Here is a 10866-nt window from a genome sequence, read left to right as displayed (position 1 = left end):
TAAAATTTAAGTTTTATGTGAATAGAAAAATTAAAACATATTTTTATGTTTAAATCCACATTACATATATTGGGCTTACTATTTAATTCATTTTCTTTGACATATGATATATAACTGACTTCCTATATTATATGTATTTATCCATAAAGGGGGTTGAAAATTTGGATCTTTTTCGGTTACTAGTTGTTAGAGACAATATGTCCAAAGAAAAGTGGGCATAAATGTCTATCTTTATAATGGTCATAAATGTTCTAGGTCAATCTCTAGATCAAAATATGAGCATATCTCCAACTTTGATAGATACCAAGTTTTCCAAGTTACTTGTTTTATTTCATATTCCCAATGGCTGAATAGGAGAATTTGAATTGCTAATACTTGGTGTTATCATTACTCTTACTTTAATGACATTTCATTGTATTTTAACATGCAATTAAGTACTTTTTCTTTATGTATACTGGCCGGTTTTTAAGTTTTTCTTCAGTGACATTTAAAGTACAAATCCATTTTTGAAGAACTATCTCTTCATATTTCATAAGACGATTTTTAAGTGGTTATTTTTTCAACTGTATAATTTTTTCAAGTTCTATTTTTGGAAATATCATTCTGTGAATCATAGTTTTTTTTCTCTTTGAATAATGTCTTTAAAATAGAAACTGTAGAGGTAGAGATATACCTCATTGGTAGGATTCTTGCCTAGCAATCTTGCAATCTTGTATTGGATGCTTCATATCATGAAAAAGAAAAAGGGGGCAAAACAAGAAACCAGAAAAAGAGGTGGAGGGTAGAGGATGAGGAGTTGTTAACTGAAATGTTGTTATTTGAGTTTCTACCCAAACAGACCTCTGGCAAGCACTTTCACTGTGTAGCTAATTGGGAAAGATTCTAAGTAACAGGTGAGGGAATAATAGGGAGAATTACTTAAGATACAATCTTGTCATTATCATTATAGAGAACATGATAAATTCTACCAGAATGTTCTGAAGGTGGTACAAAATGAGTGCCAGGTTTGTATGTCTGAGGGAAAAATATCTGGAGCATGAATCAAAGTTCTTTTCTTGCTGCTTCTGCTGAGCTAAGTAGCATTGATACCATATTCTAAGGTTATTCACACAATGGTAAAACAATTCTCTGGAATGTGGAAAAGGCCATGAACAGAAACTATGCACTGTGTACTTGGTAGAAATATTAGGGAGCCATGAGCCAGAATGGCAGTCTCTTCATTATCAAGAGCTGAACTAGAAGATAAGACCAGGGAGAGAGACATGACAATTAGGCAACAAACTTGTAGTTGAATTTATCAATGTTTCCCTATATAATTAATGTATTTCATGTGTTTAAGAATTGATACCTAAAGTCATATTCTTCTATTATCTTATCCTGTGCATATGATTTAATGATTTTTTTGCTCTGACATTTGGCTATATAGCCTCTAGAAATGTCTTTTGATCATACTACAATATAAAGCAATATAAAGCAAGTGCTACAGTTTTCCATAGTAGAAGTCAATTATTTATGTGTATAGTTGGACTAAAGAAAATTGTTTAAGATAGGGTTACTTTGGCCCAGACTAGTTTAAATGATCCTCCTGCCTCAACCTCCTAAGTAGCTGACTACAGGTATTCTCCACTGCACATAGCTCATGACAATAAATTGTCAGTCCACAATGATTTTGATTTGATTTGTAGCATTGAGAAAACCAACACTTTACTATGTTAGGATTCTACCACTAAGCTATCCTTCAAGCTCACTCACCTTGACAGTTAGAATATATTTCATACTCCTTTGAGTCTGCGATGAGCTTGTAACATGTTGGAGTATGAAAGGGATGTGATAGGCATTCTAAGGCTTACAGTGTTGTGCTTTTATACGATATGGCACACCCTGAATCCCACCTTCCATCTTATAAAAAGCTCATGTACATAAGAAAGTAAAATGAAGACTATCTGAAGTGCATGCCCAACAGACCTAATAATCATTTAACTACTATCCAGAACCACTTCCAAGTACAAATAGGCCATCTAGGGAGTATCATCCCCATTGAGATTTCCAGTGACTGAAACCAGAGGACCATCCCACTGAGTACACCAAATCAGGACTGAACATAAGCAGTCATTATTATGTTCTGTTATACAGATATGCACAGCCCAAACCATGCGGATTGGCATTTGGCATCTACTCATATGATATCATTCCCTGCCATGCTGCAGCCTTACTCATATAGCCTCCCTAGCTTTCTGTCTGTCAGGGTTGTTTGTTTGTTACTAGACTTTGTGATATCCATGTTGCTTTTGGTATTAACTTTTTTTATTTTATTATTTCTGAGACAGGATGTTTCTAGTTTAGACTGTCCTTCAACTCCCTATGTAACTGAAAACAACCTTGATTTTATGGTCCCCTGATTCCACCTCCTGAGTACACCACTGTATCTGGTAAACACAGTGGCATGGTATCAAACCCGGTGCCTTAACGCAGGCTATGGAGGCTCTAGCCTTTAGGCAAACATTCAGTAACACGTACAAAAGGCTTTCGCTGGTTTCAAAAATTAATGTTAGGGTTTTGATTTTAATTTCACTGAATCAAAATATATATTTGAGACAAATTAATAGGTTTATATGATTAAATCTTTTAATTCTGCCACATTCCTCTACTTTTAGGATCTTCTTTAATATCTCTAAAATAAGTTTTATGTTATAATTATTGCATGCTAGGTATGCATCCTTCATTGTGTGTGTTCTTAGTCATCTAGAATTTAATGCAATTCTGAAAATATACTATAAATTATATTTTACATGGTTGCTACCAGTGTACACAAAAATATAATAATCTAAATATTAATCTTATATTCTGGAACCTTCTTATACTTAAATATTATTTCAAAATATTTTCATTTTTTTTTGGTCAAAAAATATTTTTGTATGATATATTCTGATCAGGTTTCCCCTATACCAACTTCTCCCAAATACTTTCAAATATATTTACTTGATTAGTTTCCAATAATATTTAATAAAATTTCATTGAATCCTTTAGAAATTTCTTTTCATCATTTATATTTCCTGTTGCAAGCCTGACAAGGAAACAGGAATGGTAGTAGTCACACACATTTGGGGACTTTTACAAGTTGCCATTAGGCATAACTTTTTGTAGACTTTTGAAATTCTTCTAAATATTTAGTTAGTTAGCTAGCTAGTTAGTGGGTATGTGCGAGGGCTTGAGTATGTCCCCATGAAGACCAGAGGATGGCATCACTCTCACAGCCAGGTGTGCACTTACAAATTGGCAATGTCAATTACAGAGGTGAAGAAAAGCTGACACCCCCAAGTCCTTACAGTTCTAGTCTTTCTCAGATATCTAGAGAAACAAACAAACAAACAAAAATAGAAGTCTGACAAAACCAAAGCAAGCTAATGACTTAAGATAGGAGAGGAAGGGTAACTGCAATTCAATGAATGGGCCCACCATCCTGCTCTTGCCTATTTGCGTTTTGAACTCAAGTTACTGTCAGACCCTTAGCTGGTCTTCGAACTCTTGCTGTATCATTCCTCCTGCATTCCAGGAATACCAGGCATCCCATCCCATACTTATATCACTGGTTTCTTTTATACAGAGTTTGCAGTGTTTCTACCAGACCTTTCCTCATAATGGGAAAATATTATTTTTTTTTGTGCTCTAGTTACTTGTAATTACTTGCTTTTCAGTCCCATAAAATGGCTCCAAAGACACAGAGACAGAAAATTTCCCAAATCTAAAGAATAAGGATATGTAAGGATAAAAACCATTCAGGACCTCAAATAGTTATAATCAGAAGAGCACCGTACCATGTCATGCCTATACTAAGTCTATAGAACAAAGAAAAAAAATGTTAAAGCTAAGAAGTAAAAATGCCACCTTGCTTTCAATGGCAAATTCATCAGAATATCATCAGACTCAGGAGAAACTCTAAAACTCAGAGAATTGTTTACTAATATTTCAAACCCTGAGAAAAAATAATGCATGATCAAAATTACTATATCCAGTAAATTAACTTAAAATTAATGGAGAAATAAAGACAAATATGAGAGCAAGGAAAGAGATATTCTGTTTGAGGGAGCCATTATGGGGTTAGAAAGAAACCTGGCTCTAGAAAAATTCCCAGGAATCCACAAGGTTGATCCCAGTTAAGATCCTAAGCAATAGAGAAGAGGGTGTCTGAACTGGTCTTGCCCTGTAGTCATACTGATGATTATCTTAAATATCATCATAGAACCTTTGTTCGACAACAGATGAAACAGAGGCAAAGACCCACATCAGAGCACTGGACTAAACTCCTAAGATCCAATTGAAGAGTGGAAGGAGTGAGAGTATGAGCAAGGAAGTCAAGACCATGAGTGTTGTGACCACTGAGACAGTTTGCCTGAGCTAATGGGAAATCTCCAACTCTAATATAACAGGGAGTGAATGAACATGGGAATAAACTGGTTCCTATGAATGTGGTTGACAGTTGGGACAGACTGAGGGGGCCACTGATAGTGAGACTGGATTTGTCTCTACTGCATGTTCTGGCTTCTTGGGATCCTATTCTCTTTGGATGTATACCTTGCCCAATCTAAATGTAGTAGGGAGGGCCTTGGACTTGTCACAGGGCAGGGTACATTGCCCTCTCTCAGTATTGGAGGAGGGTGGGATGGGAGGGTGGGTAGAGAGAGTGGGAGGAGACTGGGAGGAAGGGAGGGATTGGGAATTTAGATTGGCATTTTGTTATTTAAATAGTATTAAAATTTTTAAAAAAGAGAAATAAAAACTTTCAAAAATATGCACTAACTAAAGTAATTATTAACAAACACTAATTCAGAATTCAGATAGTACTTAGACGAACCCTACACATAGAGGAGAAAGAAAGCTGGTCATAAACAGAAAAGATACTGAAAGAATAAACATCAAACAGGCGAACAAAGAACCTAGACCTGTAACATGAAGGGCCTGCTTGCTGGGGTTTCCTGTCCCGCCGGGTACATCACAACCGGCAAGTCCCAAAGACTTTACACAAAGTCTCTGTGTAAAGAAAATTACACAGAGTCGACATTAGGTTATAAACTGATTGGCCCACTAGCTCAGTCTTCTTATTAACTAATTCTTACATCTTAACGGTAACCCATAATTCTTGTCTGTGTTAGCCATGTGGCTCAGTACCTTTTCCAGCGGGGTAGGTTACATCTTGCTTCTCTGTGGTCTGGGCAGAAATGGCAGAGGAAGCTTCCTGCTTCCCAGAATACTCCCGTTCTCTTTGCTCCACCTCTACTTCCTGCCTGGTTTTCCCATCTATACTTCCTGCCTGGCCAATCAGCATTTATTTAAAATATGATTGAAGAATACAGACAATTCTCCTGTACCATTTCCCCCTCTTTATTTTTTAACAAAGGAAAATATTCATAGTTCATGGGGGGGGGGGGATGTGGGCGTAGTTTTCCACTGAGCTAATGGGCCAATCAGTTAATAATCTTATGGAGTCCTGTGTGTGATTTTCTTTGGGGTATGCTGGCTGTGGGGTGCCGGGCGGGACAGATACCCCAACAAGCAGGACCTCATGTTACATAGACCCAGGAAAGATCAAACATGAACAAGTCAGTAAACCAGCAAACCCTTAAGAGGAATTCAGGAGAAGGATGCAACCCAATAAGATTTGGGAAAAAAAAATAACAAAATTAAAGCAATCTGAGAAAAAAAAAAGCTTCTCCAATTAAGATACAGACTAGTTGATTGTTTTTAAAAGGGAACCCAATTACTTATTGTCTGAAAGAAAAACAACTTACTGAAACAGTCAGATACAAACTAAAAGAAAATTGGAAAAACGGTATACCAAACAAGGGAGAATTCCAAAATTCCAAAGTTAAATTAAGAGAAAGGAAACCTAAGCATAGTTGAAAGGGGAAGTGAGATGGAAGCAGAAATAAGTACCCCCCCTCCAAAAATAAAAAGTAAGGCATGAACTTGATAAAGTCACCAGTGGTTCCTACCAGACTTTTGAAGAAGACATAACACAGCCATTATTCAAACTATTATACGAAGTAGAAAAAGAAGGAATATTTCTAAACTTATCCCATAATGCCAGTATTACAAAAACAAGCATGGGAGAACGATAAATGAACTTCCTTGATGAACATGAACAAAATGGCCACAACAAAACCCTTGCAAATCAAAAACTGTATCACATATCACACCAAAAACAACATACACTTCAATCAGATTGTATTAGTACCATATATGTAATGATGGTTCCACATATGCAAATCAATAAACATAATAAGTACAGTACATTGATAGAGAAAAGGACAAAAACTAAATGATCATTTCACAGAGGTAGGGGGAAAGTCCCAGAAATAAATGCACAAAGATATATGCATCTTATTCTTAAAACAAAGTTTCCAAAAAATATATAGGAAGGAAGGCTGCACTCTTACAATAGGTGCTGGGAAAATATGATATTCAAATGTAAAAACTCTGAAACTAGAGTACATGGTAAAAATGAGTATTCCAATTCCATACATTGAAAAAAATCAATACAAAAATAGATCAAAGAGCCTATTTTTTTAGTCCTGAATATTGAAAATCACTAAAAAGAAACATATTGAAACTCTTCAAGACCTAGACAAGTCTTGAATGAGTTTTTGAATATGATTACAACTGCTCAGAAACCACTAACCTGAGATCACAAATGGGATTATATAAAACCAAAACGCTTAAAGTATCGATGAAAATAATTAACCCAATGAAGAAACAGCCTACCAAAAGAAGAAAATCTTTATAGATATTTATTTAACCATAGATTAATATACAGTCTATATCACTATCGTGAATAATGTCCCAAAATGCATTTTGTTCTCTGGTTAAGGGCACCTGATTTTTTTCAGAGCATCATGTGGAGAACAATAATGTAACTTGCTTAACATGAAAATGACATTTACAGTCCAAGGAAAGCTGTCTGCAGTTAATGATGGAGGAAAGGGGAAGAGAGAGGGAAGAAACTAAAAGGAAATGATGGGGTGAGTAATATATATATATGTATATATGTGTGTGTGTAAATGTATATATGGTATGTATTGGGTGTATGTAAAATAGTTAAATGTAAACTTTTACATGTGCAATTTTTGTAAACCAATAAAATGTCATTTAAAAAGAATAAAATAGTAAAGTATAGTGATACTGGTCCAGAGGATAAGAGACTGACTGTCAATTAATACAGTACTTTTTAAATCAAATGGAAATGCCACACATCCTTAGCATTGAAGCTATTCATAATACAAAGATTTGGAATGTAATTCAGTCAAAAAGCACTTGCCTTACATGTACAATGCCCTGGGTTTTATACAAGTACATAGAGAGGTGAGGTGAGGAGAGAGAGAGAGAGAGAGAGAGAGAGAGAGAGAGAGAGAGAGAGAAGAGTAATACAGAAAGAGAGATTATTTAACAACTAAAAATTTACTTTAAAATTATAATCAATTGGTTAGATCATGACAAATATATGGATTTCCATGTCATAGAGATATTCCCTACTCATAACAATCTTTGCCATTAAGTATTTTGATTAGACATAGAACACATATAAAAGCATAGTCAGTAATGTACCATATATAACAAATAAGTTTTTAAATTCCTAAATCCATATCTACTCAAATAACTAGGAAATAGTATAAACTTTTGTTTAGGACATTTTAGATTACATAATTAACATACCTCTTATTCAAGCAACAAAATACCTAAAAAACTGAAGGATTTTACACATAATAAAATTACAAATATATAGGAGATGAGAAGCCTAATTCAGTGTCTCATGAATTTTGTGTCAATCTCTCCTCTTTGCCAGGGATCTGATATACAGCAATAATGTGCTAGGCATTAAAATACCAGGAAGAAGAGATAGACTGTTTTCCTCTTGACAGCTGGTACCTAGGTGACCTGCCTGTGGGACGACAGGACCCCAAAGTCCTCAACCCAGGAACCCTCAAGCCAGACTGTGTGGTATGGAAACACAGATAACATATTTGTGCTCCCCAAACAGCCCCTCCTCACCATAGTCACCCCATGGATGTTGGCATCTTATCTACCCTCCACCCTAAGCCAGGCCCATAGATCTTTTGCTCTGGCCCAGACTGGTTAGTCTGATTTACCCTCCTATTATGCTCCCAATTTCCAGATCTACTTCATGCCCCACAACCAGGGTACTAACTCAACCTGGATATTCCTGCCAGCCCCTTTTTTAATCTCCAAGTTCAGGCCAGGTGGCCAAGTCCTGTGCCTTTTGCTGATCAAAACCTGTCATGTTCACATACAACAAAAACAATTAGTCTCCTGTACCCAGAACTCATCTCAAAAACTAGATAATATATCAAGAAAGCATGGCTGTCCCTCCAAAATATCTATCCATGCTATCTTCTCCAATGAGAATAAACTATATTAAACAAGACATAGAACTTAAGAACAGTTCTAAATTTTACCAAAGAGTTCAGATAGTTTAATGATGTCACAAACAGCTCAACCAAAAATAAACAGAATGAACTCAAAGAGAATAAATGCCTGATTGACACTCCAGAAAAAAGAAACATAAAGTTTAATAAAGTGACAAATTCTATACAGAATTTGAGGATCAAATTCAATCATAAGATACAAATATTGAAGACAATGCACTCTAAAATGCATACAGGATGGAAAATTTCAATAATCCAATTACATTAGTGAAAATCCAGAAGAAAGCCACATGGGTGGAATTGATCAAATAGAAGACAAAATACAAGGAGCCAAGCAGTGCTGTCACATGCCTTTATCCCAGCTCTCAGGAGGTAGAGGCAGGTGGATCTCTTTGAGTTTGAGGCCAGCCTGGTCTAAAAGAGCTAGTTACAGGACAGGCTCCAAAACTACAGAGAAATCCAGTCTTGGAAAACAAAACAACAACAACAACAAAAAGATAAAATATAAGGACTTGAAGACAAGCTAGAAGGTTTGAACTACACATGTAAAGGTTATGAATTTATTTTTCAAACACAGAAAAGGAGCCTATAGGAACTGAGAGAGACACAGTGAGAAAACCTTCAAACTTAGGTATAGGTAAGGGGGAAACCCCAAGTCAATGGCATAGACCAGATCTCCAACAATGTTACAAAAGAATTGTCCCAAACTAAGACATTCCTATTAGGATGCAAAAAGCTATAGAAAACCAAAGAGATAAGATGCAAAAATGGAGCAACACTCCCCACTACATACCATAATTAAAACACCAAATACGCAAAACAAAGAAAGAGTATTGAAAGTTTTAAGAGTAAAACCCAAATCAGATAGAATGTGAAACACATCAGGATGATTCCAGTGAGAACTTTGAAAGGTAGAAGTGTCTGTAGTCTGTACTCCAAATTCTAAAGAGACAAAAATGGCCAACCTAGACTACTGTATCCATAAAAAATTTTTTGACAGAATTGTTGGGAAAAGATTTTTTTCGTTATACAAACAGGCTGAGAGAATGCATGTCTACCATTCCAACCTTAGATAAATAATGTAATCAATACTTCAGCCTGAAGAGAATAAGCCCAGCTAAAAGACTAGAAAGAAAATGAATGAAGCTTTAATTATTGAAATACAAAGTACAACTAAAAACATAAACAACAACAAAAGACAACAAAATGACTACAATTAACATACACCTTTCTATAGTAACTTTATTAAAGGATTCAACTATCCAGTCAAAAGACACAGACTGGTTGAACGCATAAAGAAATCCCATCTTTCTCTTGTCTACAATGATCATCTTAGTATCAGAGATGGGCACTACATTAAAGTGAAACAGGAGACAATTCCATGCCTGTGCTAACAGGAAGCAAGTAGGTCTTGTCATCGTAACACCTGACAAGATAGTCTTCAAACTAAACAAAGCTGAAGAGATAAAGGAAATTTCATTGCAACCAAAGGAATAATAAACCAGGAATACTTGATGTTTCTAAAATTATTCAAACCAAATTGTGGAAAACTGAATATTATAAAACACATTCTACTGGAGGTAAAGATACAGATTAACACAAATTTAATAATAGATGGTGGTTTCAAAACCCTGATTCCTTCATTAGTCAAGCCACCTGTACTAAAATCAGAGACACATCCTAATTAAACAATATTATGCATCCAATGGATTTAACGATAACTACAGAATATTCCCTCCCAACATCAAAGAATGCGCATTTTCCCATCAGTTCATGGAAGCTTCTCTAAAAATAGATCACAACCTGGGATACAAATAAGTCTTAATAAATTCAGAATAATTGAAATAACTTTATGTGTATTATCTGAAAATTATGCAATATAACTCAAAATCAACAGTAACCAAAACCCTAGCAACTACACAAACTTACGGAAATTAAACAATTCATTCCTGAATGCAGAAGGGGTAAAAAAAAATTAAAAAATTATGGAACTAATAAAATTAAAATACAATACAGTAAAATATCTAGAGCATATTAAAAAGCAGTCTTAGAATAGAAATTTTATAGCTCTACATCCCTACATTTTAGAAATATCAGAAAAAGAGTAAATAAATTACTGAATAATATAACTCAAGAATTTGGCAAAACAAGAACAAACAAAAGCAAGATCAAGTAGACACTGAGAAATGAAAAAACATTAGAGAAGAAGTTAATGAAATAGAAATAGAGAGAACAATACAAAGACTCAAGAAATCTAAGCTATGAGTCTCTGAGATTAACAGGAATGCCAGAGCCTTCACCTAGTTAACCATGAACAGACTCCGGAATGAATAAGGAAATATTACAACAGGCATGAAAGGAATTCAGAACATTATAAAGGAATAATTTAGAAATCTACATTATATTAAGTTAGAAAGTCTAAAAGAAA

This window comes from Myodes glareolus, chromosome 16 (genome assembly GCF_982192425.1).
Source record: "Myodes glareolus chromosome 16, mMyoGla1.1, whole genome shotgun sequence".
NCBI classification, from domain to species: domain Eukaryota; kingdom Metazoa; phylum Chordata; class Mammalia; order Rodentia; family Cricetidae; genus Myodes; species Myodes glareolus.
The sequence above is the reverse complement of the archived record's forward strand: the minus strand, read 5'-3'. Positions refer to the sequence as shown.